Source organism: Corylus avellana, chromosome 4, assembly GCF_965113065.1.
Source record: "Corylus avellana chromosome 4, dhCorAvel1.hap1.2, whole genome shotgun sequence".
Taxonomy (NCBI): Eukaryota; Viridiplantae; Streptophyta; class Magnoliopsida; order Fagales; family Betulaceae; genus Corylus; species Corylus avellana.
Window position 1 is genome coordinate 6,744,549 of NC_142493.1, and position 17,413 is coordinate 6,761,961.

General features: G+C 35.1%; 1 pseudogene across 1 annotated transcript; it reads left to right on the forward strand.

The window, feature by feature from the left end:
- Positions 1-3,058: 3,058 nt before the first annotated feature.
- Positions 3,059-11,504, forward strand: LOC132179773 (oligopeptide transporter 4-like; annotated as a pseudogene). The gene is made up of 6 exons (XR_015911995.1): positions 3,059-3,801; positions 4,311-4,408; positions 8,280-8,846; positions 8,950-9,202; positions 9,319-9,501; positions 10,399-11,504. The product of XR_015911995.1 is annotated as an oligopeptide transporter 4-like (transcript).
- Positions 11,505-17,413: the final 5,909 nt, after the last annotated feature.

The following is a 17,413-nucleotide window of genomic DNA, read 5'->3' on the forward strand; positions in this document are numbered from 1 at the left end:
CCACTCATCATGAGGCAAATATTTTCCAATAAGAGCGGGATTCATGACTCACACCATTTTTCTTTTCCTCTCACTGTAATTAGGTCAAAGTCATGAACTTTGAAGAAGATGAAAAAAAGGTTGAAGACGATAATACAAAACGCATCGTTCCAAAACTTAAACAATGCAAAACGGGTCATTTCACTAATGTTTCAAAACTTTTGCTTAACGCGGTTTGTTGACCACTTAAAAAAAACACACTTAACGCATGTCCACACCTTATTTTTATTTTTATTTTCTGACTCTAAGCTAACAGTGACTTGCAATTTGTCAGATTGAGTATATATTGATTTCAAAAAAAAAAAATTAATTAATTAATTAAAACAATATTTTTCGTTAGATCATGTGCAGGTGTTCGTTTCATTGATGCTATTAGAAATACATATGTACCTAAGTTGATGCTTAATTCTATTTTTTTTTCTTTTTATTTGATATAATTTTAACCTAGGGTTTATTGGGACTCCACACAACCCTATCCTCTTTCAATTATTATTTGCTGTAAATTTCAAACTATATAAATTTTACATTGTTTTCCAAGTTAGCTCCCTCTTTAGATAATAAGAAGCCGTTCAACAATTCAATAATTTGAGGTTTTGTATATTTTCTTACATAATTTTTTCTTACTTCAACCCTTCAACAATTCAAATTAATTGTTCGCTTCTTCTTTTTGGGAGGGTGAGAGGTATGTAATCAAACTTTTACGTTAATAAGCATTTATATTTAGATTACTCTTTTAAATTAATTGATTATGAATTTATATAGCTTTTCTTACAATTCAACGTTTGTAGTAGGTTGAAATTCAGTCTGACAATTCAACAAGCACTCGCAGGTTTCAAAAACAATTGAAATAAATTATTGGTATCAATATTTTGTTAATATTTTTTCTATATCATTTTATAAATTAATTATCAAATTTGTGAACTTATGTAAACTTTACAAATTTAATGGTTCATCTATTGAATTTGTAAGAAAATATAAAGAAAATATAAACAAATTATTGACACCAATCATTTCTCTACAATTAACGTCATTTACATTAAGGACATAATCTTTGCCTTGGGTAAAAGAAAGGACCTAACTTTAGCATCATTTAGTGTAAACAGACGTAAAAGATAGCATCAATTTGTTTGATTCAGATCCTATCAAATTTTATAAAATATTAGATTCTCATATTTTAAAATCTAAGTCGTTCATTATATCTAAAGGTTCAAATAAATGCAGAGATTTCTGTGTTATCGAGACATGTAACTTTAGTTTTCCACATGTCAAACCCACTTGCCTTAGTAACACAAATATATGCATTTATTTAGACAGTTAGATGTAATGAATGACTCAGCGTTACAAATCTGAGAATCTCATATTTTAGAAAATTTGAGGAGATTCTTAGATACTTAAATGGTCGCTCAGTAGTCACTGAATCATGAAGATCCATTTCTAACGGTCTATCTAAAGGTGTATTAACCTCTCTATGACTCACATCTTTTCCTTAAATAATGAATCAATTTGGTTTTGGTTTGCCTATTGTATGTTCTAAGTTGTAAGTTTATGGATCAAGAATTAACTGAAAAAGTATCTAGAAGTACAACTTTATGTACATATTTAAACAACCAACTAAAAAAATTATAAAATTTTTAATAACAGAAGCATTTTCTTTTAAATTAAAAAATAAAAATTAAAAATTTAAAAATTAAAAATTAAACAAAAAAGATATTGGCGACTATCTTTAGTTGGCCGAGAGGTGGCCGAACCACTTTCAAATGGCCATAGAATTATTCAGCAGCCCCTTCGACTATATCTAAATGGCCAATCCACCTTATGGCCATAGTGGAAGTAATTCAGCCACCTCTCAATTTTTTTTTTTCAATTGATTGGGTGGCCACAAAACATCTCAAATAACAACGAAATTGGCTCACTCTAACAAAAACATATGGCCAACGAAGAGTGCCTAATCCACTCCTTACTTACCTCAGATCGACTCCTTACTTATTTGAGGTATTGCAATTACATGTTAAATGTCATAGGCCCACAGAAGAAGTGCCTCGTAAAAAAACATAATAATAAATAAATAAATAAAAAAGTTGATCAAATATACACAATATTTGATAACGTGACGTGAAGCAGAAGACTTGGAAATTCGATCAAAAAGGCCCCGCCACCCAATGGATAATGACTATAGAATTTCTGTAGCTGGACATTTCAATATGAACTACTTTTCAGCAAAGCTAGGCGTGCTTATTGGTTTGGAAAAAACGGCAACTTGCCTGTCAATTGTGAAATTAAACAGATTGGTTGGGCTACCTTTAAAAAAAATTTCATTATAAAAAAATAACTGTGGCCGAATCATTTGAAATGACTATGATGGTGGAAATATGGCGAAGAAAAAATGGTTGAAGGTAACTCAGCTACATGTTAGGCACTTAAATTGCCACGTGCCCAGAGATAATGAGCCGCTTTAAAAAAAATATATATAAAACCTATGAAATGGGGTAATGTAATATAGTGCACGCCGCGTGCAAAATTTTTTTTTTTTTAACAAAAAAAGAAAAAAAAAAAAAAATTTGCACTGTCGTGCGTGGGCGGCACACGCACAACGCGTGCTCCCAATCAGTACTCTATGAAATGCACGCAGAATTGAAGCTCTCTTATCGTGACAAATAAGGCTTGGAAATGGGACCAAAAAAGGCCCACAACAAGGGATTAGACTATGGACATTTCAATGGCATTGTTTGCTAATGGCCTGGCTGGTACTGTAACATGCCCTCCCTCAATTAAAAAAAAAAAAAAAATCTTTTTATTCCAAAATTAATCTCAACATCTCTACTTTTTATACTACATCAATTATTATTTTTTTATTATTATTCAAATAAAAAAATCACTATAAAACAAATTTTTTACATTTTTTCATATAAAATATATTTTTTCACATTTTCTAACAAAACATTTTCACTATAACCAATCAAATATATATTCCTAAAAAGTGTTACAGTACCGGCCTTATTACACTACCGGCCCACGGCCATTGGCATACAGGGCAATATGAACAACTTTTGAGCAAAGCTTGGCGTGCTTCTTGGTTTGGAAAAAAATGGAGACTCACTTGTCACTTGTCAGTCACATATGCATTGAATTTGAGGTTGGAAATTTATATGGAGACTTACTTGTGAGTCATAAATGCATTGAATTTGAATCCCCCTTCAATTCCGATCATTCCTTGTACGTAGACACTCAATGAGAGCACTCGATATACAGACAGCGGCCCCCACCGCCGACCCAGAAAAACACATCCCGACGGCCGACGAAGATGTCGACGAAGAGGAGCTCTCACCCGTCGAGGAAGTCCGGCTAACCGTGGCCAACACCGACGACCCAAGCCTCCCCATATGGACCTTCAGGATGTGGTTCTTGGGGTTATTCTCCTGCGCTCTCCTCTCCTTCCTCAACCAGTTCTTCGCCTACCGGACGGAGCCTCTAATCATAACCCAAATCACTGTCCAGGTGGCCAGTCTCCCACTCGGCCGCTTGATGGCCTCCGTTCTCCCGGAGACCAAGTTCCGGGTATCCGGGTTCGGGTCCCGGACTTTCTCGCTCAATCCGGGTCCGTTCAACATGAAGGAGCACGTGCTGATTTCCATCTTCGCTAATGCTGGGAGTGCATTCGGATCGGGGTCGGCATATGCTGTTGGTATCGTTACCATAATCAAAGCCTTCTACCACCGGAAAATCTCGTTTCTTGCCGGTTGGCTTCTTATCACCACTACGCAGGTACGTATAGCTGTCTCTTTAATGAATTTTGTTTCTTTAAAAGTGTTTTTTTATTCATTTTCTTCGGAAACAAACAAGTCGCCATGATGATGATGATGTTGATGGGATTTTAAAAACACTTTTTCTTGCTTTTCCCGAGCAAAATTGTTTTGTTTTGGTGTTATTTAAAAGATATGCATGTGTCTCTTGGATTTCCTAACAAAATTTTTATTTTTATTTTTCAAATTTCTCACGTGTTTTTTATTTTATTTTTTTAATATGATTTCTTGATTTTATTAAAAAAAATCTATAGCCTCTCTACAAATTGGGTTTTAGTAATTCTGTCTCTAAGAAGTAAAAAATACATGTTTATTATTATTATTATTATTAAAAAAGTAGGTGACAAGTACATATCATATCATGAAAAAATAAATTTTTCGTACCTACACGAGGGAAAGGGGACAAAATATATATATATATATATATATATTTTAAGGTATTTTTTTAAAGAAATGTTGTAAACTCTGCAGGTATATGGATACGGTTGGGCTGGGCTATTGAGGAAGTACGTGGTGGAACCGGCGCATATGTGGTGGCCGGGCACTCTTGTTCAAGTCTCTTTGTTTCGGTACATACATGTCATGCATCTACCTGACTATTGTAGTTTTCATTGCATTTATTAGCTTACCAAGACTTTTTTATTTTTTTTACCAAACAACTTATCTCTTTTTTTTTTTTCATAAAAAATTCCATTATCATTTTACCTTTACATCATATCAATAAGTTATTATTATTATTATTCAAAAAATAAATTCACTCCAAAATTCTCCACCAAACCTACTTTTTTTTTTTTTTTTTTTTCCTGGTGTTAGCAAGATTCTGAAATCCCTAGTGAGCTTGTCCTATCCAGATTACGGGGGGCCCTTTTTGGTTGGCTTTTCTAAATCATTTGCTAGACAACCGATCTTTTCTTCTGCAGCAATAATAATGCTATACTATTATGATTGGGATTTTAAACCTACTTTAACCCTATCTTAATTTACTTTTTTATTTTATTTTTATTTTTTTAAGTTAATTGCATATTATTTTAATAAGCATGAGTGGTGCATTTAATGGTATATATGATTAATTTTGACATTTTTTTTTTAAATAATGTAAAGTTATATACAATATTAAATGCATTAATCTTCAATCCTATAATAACCATTTCATTTAAAATAGAAAAAAAACATTGTCCTCGATAGAGTATTTATATATAAACAAGTTGCAGTCTCTCATGAGAGATGACTCTTTGTCCGACCAAAGGCTTCTATGCTCAGATAGGAGAAGGCTTTCCTTGTCCCTTCTCATTTTCTTGCCCAATTACAGGGTGCATAATTTTTATTTTATTTTTTTAACCTTGAATTCGGTCCAAATATATTCAAATTTTAACTTGGACATATTTAGAGAGAGATCCTCAAAGACAATGCCACCGCATCATTTGTGGAGGTTGATTGAATCGTGATATTGACCTCGGTTTTTTTTCTCGCAATTATGGATAATTTTTAGTGTTCTACGCTCAAATTATACAAAAATAAAAGAATAATGCTATACACAAAATAAATATCGCACAAAGTTAATGTGACACGGTTTAAGATAGACCATTCACAATGGAGGAGCCAAATTTTTATGCAAAATAGCTCTTCAAAACTAACTTTTATCTAGTTTAGCTAATAAATTTTTAAATGTCTTTACATCCGATTAGTTATATTTTTATCTATTTTATTAAAATATTATTTTTGTACTCTTTATTGAGAAAATATTTTGGGAAAAAGAGAAAACAAGTGAGAAAAACAATAAAAAATAAAATGACTTCCTTAAAAAGTGCTATTACATTTAAACTCTTTTTTTATTTTTTTTTTCTGCTCTTTCAATTAAATATCTTTTTTTTTTTTTTTTTTTTGGCTAATTCGATGTATGAGGTTTTTTTATAAATTTAATTAATCATTCCAGATAAAAGTAGCATTTGACTCTTTCATTTTGAATTTTTATATAATATTAGTATAGTATATAACATTATTTAATAATAACAAAGAAAAAAAAGAAGAAAATAATAATAGTGAAGTGGAGTTGTCCAGCTGAATCGTATTGGGAAGAGTCTAAATCACTCATCCTAGTTGACTTTGCCAACCACACATTTTTGGTCCCTGAAATTGGACTCCATTTTACGAGTCGTAGTCATACTGTGAGTGAGAGTCGCCTGACAAGGAGCAGGAGCCGCGTGTGACTCATGACGGTATGTGGGAATAGTCCAAAACTATAATTCAACCATTTCAGTAAGAGATATGCTTTTCTTCATTCTACCCACCATCTCCCCACCATCTCTTCTCTCTCTGTTTTTTTCTTTATTTTTTATTTTTTTGAAAAAATCAAGATGACAAGGTGAAGAGATGGTGGGTAGAATGCATTGTAGCATTCCTCTTTCAGTAATTGTAGACCACTTTTTCCAAATACACTACTGTACTCTTCTCTCTTTTTATTTTTATTTTATTTTATAGCCAAATACACTTTAATCTCCTCCCCTATAATCTTATCAATTCAAAGTTCCCATAGTTCCCATAGTTCCCATTGTTCCAAGTTTGTTGGAAAATACAGGACTGTAGATTTAGTTGGGATTAATACAATTCTTTGCACTATCTTGTTAAAATATTAATTAAATTTTAGAAAAAACTTCACTTTGATTTCTTGAAGTTTCACTCGATTTTATAAATCCCTCTTGAACTTCCAAATCTCTCATTTTGGACCCCTGAACTTTCAATTACTCTCAATGTGAACCCCTCTATCAAATTTTAAACGTTATATGACGTTATACCCTTGACTTTTGTATAAAATTTCAACTTCCAAAATGTTTTTATATTTTTTAAAAAATAAAAATCAATGACATTTTGGTCTTTTTTTTTTTTTTTTTTTTTTTTAATGGTTAAAATTAACTGAAGGGTTCTAATTGAGAGTAATTAAAAGTTCAGGGGTTCAAAATGAGAGATTTGAAAGTTTGGAGGTTTTGTAAAATCAGGTTGAAGTTCAAGGGGCCAAAGTGAAGTTTCTCCTAAATTTTATTATTTTTTTAATAAGCTTAAGTTTAAATAGTAGTGATTTAACTTAATATCAAAATAAAAAATTCTGAGTTTAAAACATTATCTTCAATTTTTCTTTCATTTCATTTTAAAATTTTACTTGTTAAAAAGGAGTTTGAACTCTTGTGAAAGAAAAGTATAAGAATGCTAATTAAATCTACTATTTTCTGTACACGCTTAATATTTTGAAATAAATAATAATTTAACACAACTTTTGTAAATGATATTAAGAGGAAGTTTTTTATTGAGATATTTATAGTCCCCACCCCAGTTATCATAATTACAGATGAAGAATAAAACAAAAGAGTTATATAAGCCAAGACAATTATCGAAAACAAACAAACGGGCCACGAATTTGCTGCTCGGCCTCTAGTTTGTCGGGCTCTTGTCTTTTTCTTTCATTTTCGTTTTTGGGTTTAGGCCGAAACAATAGTCATCCACATCAAATTATAAGACCGCACTCGTTTTGTCACACTCTAGTAGTTTTTAAAGTATTTAATAGATTAAGAATTATTTAACCCATCACCTCATAAATTAGAAAACTATCTCAGCCAAGCAAAAAATATTTTCAACGAATTTTTTCTTTTAAAAAAATATTTTCCAAAAAACATTTTTCAACAATTACAAGACATAAATTTCCTCCAAACCAGTCTGGAGAGGAATAATCCCACATTGCAAAAGATCCTAGGCATGTTTATAAGGAATAGCTAACTCTTTCTTATCGAACCGGTTTTATGAGATGAGTTAGGTACACGAATTTTTTTATGGTATTAAAGCCCACCACAGGATGAATGTGACCCACATTACTTACCCCCATGCATGATAAGGGCCAGGAAAAATACTGACCTGCACATGAGGGAGGTGTTTATAAGGAATTGGCAACCCTATCTTATCAAAGTGTCTTTAAACATTTAAAATGCACATTAAATTTAGTTTAAGTTAGTAATCTGCTATTAATTATTAATGAGATTATGAATTTAATGTGCCAGAAAAGGAGCAAATTAACTATTTTAACTATTTTAATCTGCTATTAACTATTTTACATGGTTTGGAGGAAATTTCTGTCAATTATAGAAAAGGAGCAATAGCGGAAAACGGCCGGCGACTTCCGGCAACCTCCAATGGAGTTCAAAAAAACTCATGCGGTGGTCTGTAAGTTTGAAAAAGAGAAACTTAAACTCGAAAAATAATTTATGAAATTTCAAAAATGGAAACCATTCTCTGAAATTAAATAATTTTCTTTTGATCAAACCGACAATATTATTGGTCCGATTAAACACCGAAAAAATATATGTGTTGTCTTGATTCCATTAACATATCAGGCCACTGGATAAAATGTGAAAGACTCTTCTAATTCTTGTTAACTTTGGATTTAGCTTTTTGCAGGGCTTTGCATGAACGTGAAAAGGAGCAGCGAATGTCAAGGGCAAAGTTCTTCCTAATTGCAGTGATTTGCAGCTTCTCATGGTACCTGTTTCCTGGGTACCTGTTCACAACACTAACAAACATATCATGGGTGTGCTGGGTATTCTCCAAATCAGTCACAGCTCAGCAGATCGGCTCTGGCATGAGAGGCCTTGGAGTGGGAGCTGTGACACTTGACTGGGCTGCTGTTTCATCTTTCTTGTTCAGCCCCCTCATCAGCCCTTTCTTCTCCATTGTCAACATTTTTGCAGGCTACATATTGATAGTCTACATTGCAATCCCTACAGCATACTGGGGGTTTGACTTGTTCAATGCAAGTAGATTTCCTATTTACTCTTCAGACTTGTTTACAGCAGTAGGACAAAAATACAACATATCAGCCATTGTAAATGACAAGTTTGAACTCAACCAAGCGACGTATACGGACCAAGGACGGATTCACTTGAGCATGTTTTTCCCTCTCACATATGGATTTGGATTCGCCACAATCGCATCCACCCTCACCCATGTGTTACTCTTCTATGGCAGGTATATATATAAGACCCCTTCCAAAGTAAAGAACAAAACCATGATTCTCTATCATTGAAGTCTTTGTAAAGTCTCATTTGATGCACAATTAATGTATGAGCAGGGAAATTTATGAGCGGTATCATGCTTTGTATCGGGGTAAGGAGGATATTCATACCAAATTGATGAGGAGATACAAGGACATACCTTCCTGGTGGTTCTACTTGTTGCTTGCTGTGACACTTGCAGTTTCCTTTGTACTCTGCATATTTTTAAATGACCAAATTCAGATGCCATGGTGGGGGCTCCTCTTTGCCGGAACCATGAACTTCACCTTCACTCTTCCAATCAGCATCATAACTGCGACAACAAACCAGGTTAGTGGGTTCAAACTAAACCAGTTTCACTAAAGCATGCATTTCAACTGCGACAACAAACCATGATCTGCATAATAACTTGTTGTTTTCCTGTGAATGATTTGATGTTCATACAGACACCGGGGCTAAACGTTATCACAGAGTACGCAATGGGTCTAATATACCCAGGAAGACCAATAGCCAATGTGTGCTTCAAAACCTATGGTTATATGAGCATGGCTCAGGCTGTCTCCTTCCTCAGTGACTTCAAGCTAGGACATTACATGAAGATTCCTCCAAGATCAATGTTTTTAGTTCAGGTACTTTCTTCTTTTCTACCATTAACAGATCAAAAGAATGAAAATAAGTTTACACATTTATTTAATATTATTTAGATATTAGATCTTTTTAACGCCCGAGTAGAAACATCTTTTTAAGGTGTCTTGAAGCTAAAAGATTAAATATTGGAAAAACTTTACTTTAGACCCCTGAATTATCGCGTGTTTTGACAAACTCTTCCCCAAACTTCAAAACCTCTCAGTTTGAACCCTTAAAATTTCAATTGCTGTCAATTTGAACCCCTCCGTCAGATTTTAAACTTGAAATGACATTTATACCCGACTTTTTTATAAAATTCCAACTTTACCCTTAATTACAATTTTTTTTTTCTTTTTTTTTTTTTAAATAAGAAAACGAAAATCAAGAATATTTTGATCTTTTTTAGTATTTCTAATGGCTAAATTTGATAAAGGGGTTTAAATTGGCTGCAATTAAAACTTCATAGGTTCAAATTGAGAGGTTTTGAAGTTTTTTTGGGGGGGGGAGGGGAGGGGGGGCCTTGTCAAAACTAGCAGTAATTTAGGGGTCTAAACTGAAGTTTCCCCTTAAATATATGATCAATGCCTATAATATAACACCAGAGTGGATGCTAGGAAGAATCAAAATTGCTTTCTAGACACCTCTTATGTATTTGTAAATGCAAAAACCAGCACAAAACATAATTGACCTATTTTAAAACAGATGCTATGAAAGCAGAAAGCATGACTTATTGTAATTTCATATTGAGAAAAAGCAAAGCAAGCTAGATGCGTATAGTGATCTTAGAACAACAATGAAAATGATCCTTAACCATCCAATATATGCAAGCTATTCTGGCACATTTTCCGCAAACTACTGAGATATTTTACTCTGATTCATTGGTGCATGTGTATACCTAGATCATAGGAACAATTCTGGCTGCAACCGTCAACCTCGCAGTGGCAGTGTGGTTGCTCGACTCTATTAAGAACATATGCCAGGATGATCTCCTTCCCTTGGACAGTCCCTGGACATGTCCCTGGGACCGGGTCTTCTTTGATGCATCTGTAATTTGGGGGTATGCTTGGACCGAAACGGACATTTGGAACTCTGGGAAACTATGCAGCGATGAATTGGTTCTTCCTTGGAGGTGCAATAGGGCCAGTTATTGTTTGGCTGCTTCATAAGACATTCCCTGGGCAATCATGGATTCCCTTGATTAACCTTCCAGTCCTCCTCGGATCAGTAGGAATGATGCCACCGGCAACACCCTTGAACTACAATGCCTGGATTATAGTTGGAACATTTTTCAATTTCTACATCTTCCGCTACCGGAAGCAATGGTGGCAGAGGTACAATTATGTTCTTTCAGCAGCACTGGATGCTGGGGTGGCTTTCATGGGTGTGCTATTGTACTTATCACTGGGCTTGGAAAACAAAAATGTGTCCTGGTGGGGTACTGACGGTGAACATTGTCCATTAGCAACATGTCCAACAGCCAAGGGCATAGTGGTTGATGGTTGTCCAGTGACCTAATATCTGTATGCTTCTGTTATAGATCATTTCCCTCTAATGTTGCACAACATATTAGTAGCAATTACAATGATACTACACACAAAGTGGAGGGAATTTCATGCTTTGTAGGGATTTATTTTTTTATTTTTATTTTTTTGAAAGAATTGTATGTGTCTATATTATAAATGGATCATTGACCAGACAATTGCTCTGTCAATACAGTGTCTCAAATGCAAGGGGGACCCTCTTCCAACCATACAATATCATTGGCTTGTGTAAGAGCCAATTTTGCTAATCTATGAGCCACCTTATTCGCCTCACGATTCACATGCTCGACTTTCCACTTAGGGATTGCATTAAGACCAAGTCTAACATCATCAATCAAATGGCCTAAAAGGCTATGATTTTGACCCCCATCTTGAATGGCATCTGTTATTTGCTTAGCATCCCCTTCCACAATCAGTTGTTGCACTCTTTGTTCCTGGCCAGAAATGACACCAAAGTAGACAGCCAGTACCTCTGCAGCTGCTGGTTCCCATGTTCCCACCCTCATAATACTCTTGGCCACTATTACTTGACCTTCATGATCACGCATGATTAGCCCAAAACCCATTTTGCCGCTTTTCTTGTCTAGTGCTGCATCAACATTCACTTTAACCCATCCACTATTAGGTTTAACCCATTTGGAATGGTGCTCCGGTCTCTCCCTGTTTACTGGGTCATCGGCTGCCATTGCTTTTTCATAATCCTGCACTGCCAGTTCCGCATCTTGAGTAATCTGATTTGGGTGAGAGAAAGTTTTATCAAAAATCCAGCCATTTCTTCTCAACCAGATCCTTCTTGTTATTTCTGAGAACAGTCGAAACAGCTTTTCACCCCCAGTTCTAGAACAGCTTCTGCCACCCGGAAAAAATCTGGGCCGAGAAAGGAGCATTTTTGAAAAAGAGTCGGCTTCCCCCCCAAACATCCCGAGCAGCAGGGCAATCCCAAAGAACGTGGAATGTAGACTCAATCTCCAAATTGCAAATGGGACACAAAGGTTCCTCAACCACCTTTTTCCTCATAAGATTCTCCTTTGTCGGTAATAGGTTCTTACAAGCTCTCCACATAAAATTTTTCACACCATTTGGAGAGTGCATGTCCCAGATTCCTTTCCACAAGGCAGTATGCCCCCTTCGGATAGAACTTTCTGGTTGGTTCCCATTTTCTTGTTCCTTCATCATATGATACGCGCTTTTTACCGTGAACACTCCATTCTTAGTTCCTCTCCACACCAACTTATCCGGTTGGTTCGTGAAACTAATTGGTACGGAATTAATGGCTGCCCGATCCTCTTCGCTGAAAATTGTCTCAATGAGTGTTAGGTTCCACCCCTTTCGATCTGGGTCAATCAACTCCTCCACCTTTGCTGCACCATTAAGTATCCTTGGAGGAGATTGAACCATATAAGTGGATGGGTTATTGAGCCATTTATCACCCCAAATTCTGACCTTCGACCCGGACCCAATTCGCCAAATCAACCCATCATTGACAACCTTGCAAGCTCCTTGGATACTCCGCCATGCAAAAGAAGGTTTTGTCCCCAATTGTGCCTCCAAAATCGAACAATTTGGATAGTATTTGGCTTGGAAGATTTTTGCCGTTAGGCTGTCCGGATAGGTCCAAAGATGCCAGCATTGTTTGGCCAATAAAGCTTGATTGAAGACACATAAGTTGCGGAAGCCCATACCACCCTGCGCTTTTGCCACTCCCAATTTCTCCCAACTCATCCAATGAATACGGTTGTCATTGGACCGATGGCCCCACCAAAATTTTTGCATCATTGAGTTTATGTCATAACTCAATGTCTTTGGTAAGAGAAAGACGCTCATGCTATAGGTTGGGATAGCTTGAACCACCGCCTTGATCAAAATCTCTTTGCCAGCTTGAGATAAAAAATTCAGCTTCCAGTCTTGCAACCTTTTCCACACCCGTGCCTTAATTCCTTGGAATTCAGCCACTTTAGCCCTCCCAACAAGAGCGGGAAGTCCCAAATACGTGTCAAACCTCTGTGACTCAGGGATACTAGCCACTTCCAAAATTTTTTGCTTCATCCGGGGCTCAGTGTTCCTACTAAAGAAGAGTAGACTTGGAATTTATGTTGGTTTTGATTCTCCTTCTATCATTAAATACCTTGAGCCTTTAACTGGTGATATTTTTAAAGCACGTTTTGAAGATTGTCATTTTGATGAAAACATTTTCCCATCACTAGGGAGAGAAAAGTCGTTGCCAGAAGCACGACAAGAAATCACTTGGAATAATTCGACGTTATCTCATTTTGATCCTCGTACAAATCAATGTGAACTAGAAGTTCAGAAGATCATTCATTTGCAGAGTATTGCAAATCAATTACCGGATGCATTTACTGACAACAAGAAAATAATTAAATCTCACATTCCAGCTGCTAATACTTCAGCGAAGATAGAAGTCTCTGTCGGACAATCAATTAATACAGCAGCAAATAAGTCTAAGGCACACCTGAAGCGTGGAAGACCTATTGGTGCAAAGGATAAGATTCTCTGGAAGAGAAAAGCACAAAGAAATGAAATTGGCGCTCCTGAAGAGGCCTTACTCACAAAACAGGCAACGAAAATTGATCCATTCAAACTTTCTGTACAAAATTCTCCTGGAAAGGAATCCCCCGAAGAGGAACCTCTTGAAGAGAAATCTCCTAAAGAGTTACCTCCTGAAGAGGAACAAGTACCTAAAAATAATAAGATCTCAATAAATTATGTAATTTCAGGAGAAATATTGGATAGAAACAAAATTGTTGTCGACAACATATTTTCATTTAAAGTTGCATTTAACATTACCAGAAGTAATGATGATATTGAACCACAAACCGTCGAAGAATATCGACGTAGAAATGATTGGTCAATGTGGAAGGAAGCAATTCAAGCAGAACTGAACTCACTAGCTTTGTAGGGATTTATAATGTTTCATGTAAATTATCTTTCAAATCATATATATATATATATATATATTTGGTACTTGTCCAAAATAAAAAGAATCATGATCTATGTTGCTTAAATGCAACATTATACAGTGGCACTAATGAATTGGTAACAAAGGAGGCAGAAACAATGTAATTGCAATGATGGGGATGATATAAAGCAATTGGTATTAATGAGGTTTTACAAAGAGGATTAGTAGAAAATTTAGGCCAAACTTTTCCTATAAAATTGGAGAGATATAAAAATTAGGCACATCAAAGAATTGAAATTTCCTTTCTTTTCTTCTGGAAGCAGAAATGTATGTTATATCAGAGTTGCAAGTTGTCACATATCAAGGGTTTGTAATTCCCAACTTATGCCATTTTTATGGCCTAGATTTCAAAATATTAATTATGATTATTTTTTTCAATTTTTAATAACTAAATATTGGCTAATTACATACACATTTGTCTAGATAAGGTCAATAAAAACTGAAATAAATATCAAACAAAGTCTAAACAAACTGCGAGTAGTTAAAACTAGTTCAAATTTCACCAGACTTATTTCAAGTTTGGTTTAAATCATAAATGGACCAATTCTATAGTTTTCCAAACACCCCTTAGTCTAAACAAACTGCCTCTCTTGTATTCTTTTGGTGCACTTTGGTAGCGTTCCCCTTTGTGGTCATCCTATTTAATTTATCTAATGAAAAAAGAAAAGGAAGACGAGGAACAGTGGAGCTTCTTCTCCATTTTTCATTAAGGGTTTATTTGTTTCAGCATAAAATAGTTCTTGTAAAACGCTTTTAGTATTTTTCAAGTGTTTACTAAGGCAGGAAAATTTGGCTAGTTGAAAATGTTTTTCAGTCTACCGTAAAACACATTGGCCATGTTTGTTACAATTTTTGTTTTTTTGTTCTTAAGACAAATACATTAACAAACAACTCAAAACAAAACAAAAAAGCTTTTGTTTCCCGTCTACTTTTCTTGTTGTAGGAATATGTTGACAAACATGTGCTTAACTTTTGCAAGGTCAGAGCTAACTTATTATTTAAAAATTTAAAAAAAATTAGGGTGGCTATGTGACCACCCTAAGAGTATTTCTAGCAAGAGTTTTCATTTTACTACTCAAAATATAACCTTTTTCACTTTAGCTACTAGTTTTTCACTATACACTCCAACAAGAACATTTATTTTAATTATCTACTTTAATTAAATATTATTTTTTAGTATTATTTTATTAGTTTTTTATCATTTCCTTGTCTTTCCCATAAAAAGAGATAAAGAGAGAAGGAGAGAGAAAATATTTAAAAATAGAAAGAAAGAGAAAATATAATAAAATATTACAAATATGAAAGTTCACTGTAGCAGTAATAGGAAAACCTTCTATTTTACAGTATCTGTTAGAGCAAGAAAAATAAACAAAATAACTAAAAAGCTAGTTTAGAAATACTGTTGAAAATGCTCTAAGTGTCAAGGTGGGCGTGAGCCATCCCATACTTTTTTTGTTTTTTGTTATTATTGTTTAAGTAGGAATTCACATGGCCATGGGTGGCCGTGCTGGCCACCCCATGGACTGGATGGGGTGGCCGCGTGCCACCCCTGGCAAGTCAGGGTGGCCGCGCGCCACCCCCCACAGATCTGGGGGTGGCTGCCCAGCCACCCCCATCCAGGCCATGGGGTGGCCAGTGAGCCACCCCAAGGCCATGGGGTGGCTCGTTGACCACCACAAGTGGGGGAGGGGTGGCTGCACAGACACCCCTTCAATTTTTTTTTTTTTTACAAAAAGTTAATTAATTTTTTTAAATTTTTTTGGTTTATATTTGAGATGATTCAATGTGGTTGTGTTTTTTTTCTCAAGTGTAAGTTTGACCTATTGGGCTGAGGTGTACTCACCTGATTGGTGGCACAAAAGTCTCCTTTTGTGCAAGAACCACACAGAAGATGCTCTCTTTCAGAATATCCTTAATGGCATGTAAAGTTTACCTTCGATGCATAGATTTGCAACAACCACCATATAAAGTATTTAGGCTCCCAAAACAACTAATTTTTTACCCAATTAGCAAACAGTAAAAAGCCTACGAAACCAGTTTAACTGATTACCGATTAACCAATAATTTTCAGTATAAATCCTTATCAATTGGTAATCGGTTAGGAAACCGATTAACCAATAATTTTCAGTATAAATCCTTATCAGTTGGTAATCGGTTAGGAAACCGATTAACCAATATCTTATCAGTCGGTAACCGAAAACCCCCAAAACCGAACCGATATGACCGATAACCACCCCTAACCACCAAGACCTTTTAATCATTTTAAATGTGGTAGTCTATAAGTAAACCTAGAGTCTAAGACGTCATCCATGACATAAGATGGACCAAAAGTCTATGGCCCACTGGGTCTCAAAGATTTACCGACCTTTTTTTCTTCGGACAAAGATTTACTCTAAATGAGGTTCCTTCAATTAAGTCTATAAAAATGTTATCGGTTCCTTTGCATGTGAGATGTAAATGTGTTTTTTTTTTTAAAAAAAAAAAAACGTGTGTTTGTAACGTGCTATTTAAAAAAATTGGGGTAATTACCTTTTCTGTCCATCAACTACAATGCATTGTCACTTTATCCCCATGAACTGACAACCCTACTGCTCGACCCTATCAGACTACCATTTTCTTCCAAAAAACCCCATTCCGTCAGTCAATCAAGTTAAAAAACTTGAAATGACTCAAATACCCTAACTTTATATACAAAAATTGCATATAATACCCTTAAAATTATATATATATAATGTATGAGTACTAGTTTCAAAAAATATAAATATATTAAAATTAAAAAAACACTTATAATTTAATTTATATAAAAAAAACTGAATATAAACAAATAAAAAACAGTTAAAAAAGACTTAAATTAAAAAAATATAAATGAAAAATCAGTCCATGTGATTGTCCTAAATTAAAAATCCATCCGTGTGATATAAAAATAATAATAATAATAATTCAAAGACTATGAGGGATATGCCAAAATAACAATTTAGTCTCTGTAATCAAATTTTGTCAAAATACTTGACAGATTCTAATAGTGTATCACGTCATCACCAGTAAAATGATGATATATGTTATTCTTAATTAAAAATAAATAAATAAATTAAAAATAAATAAATAAATTAAAAATATAAAAATATAAAAGTTACTTTTTTATTAAAAAAAAAAAAAAATTTGAGTGGGTGGCCGCCAATTGGGGGAGGGGTTGGCTCATGGCTAGCGAGCCACCCCCAAAGGTAGCTAGTGGTGGCTCGCTACCACCCCCGACCCATGGGGGTGGAGCACGGCCACCCCGTTTGCCTTTGGGATGGCTCGTGGTCCACCCCATGGCCTAGGGGTGGCCAACGGCCAGATCTGGGGGTGGCTCGACGGCCAACCCACCTTGGGGGTGGCACGCCAGTGGGTTTGGGG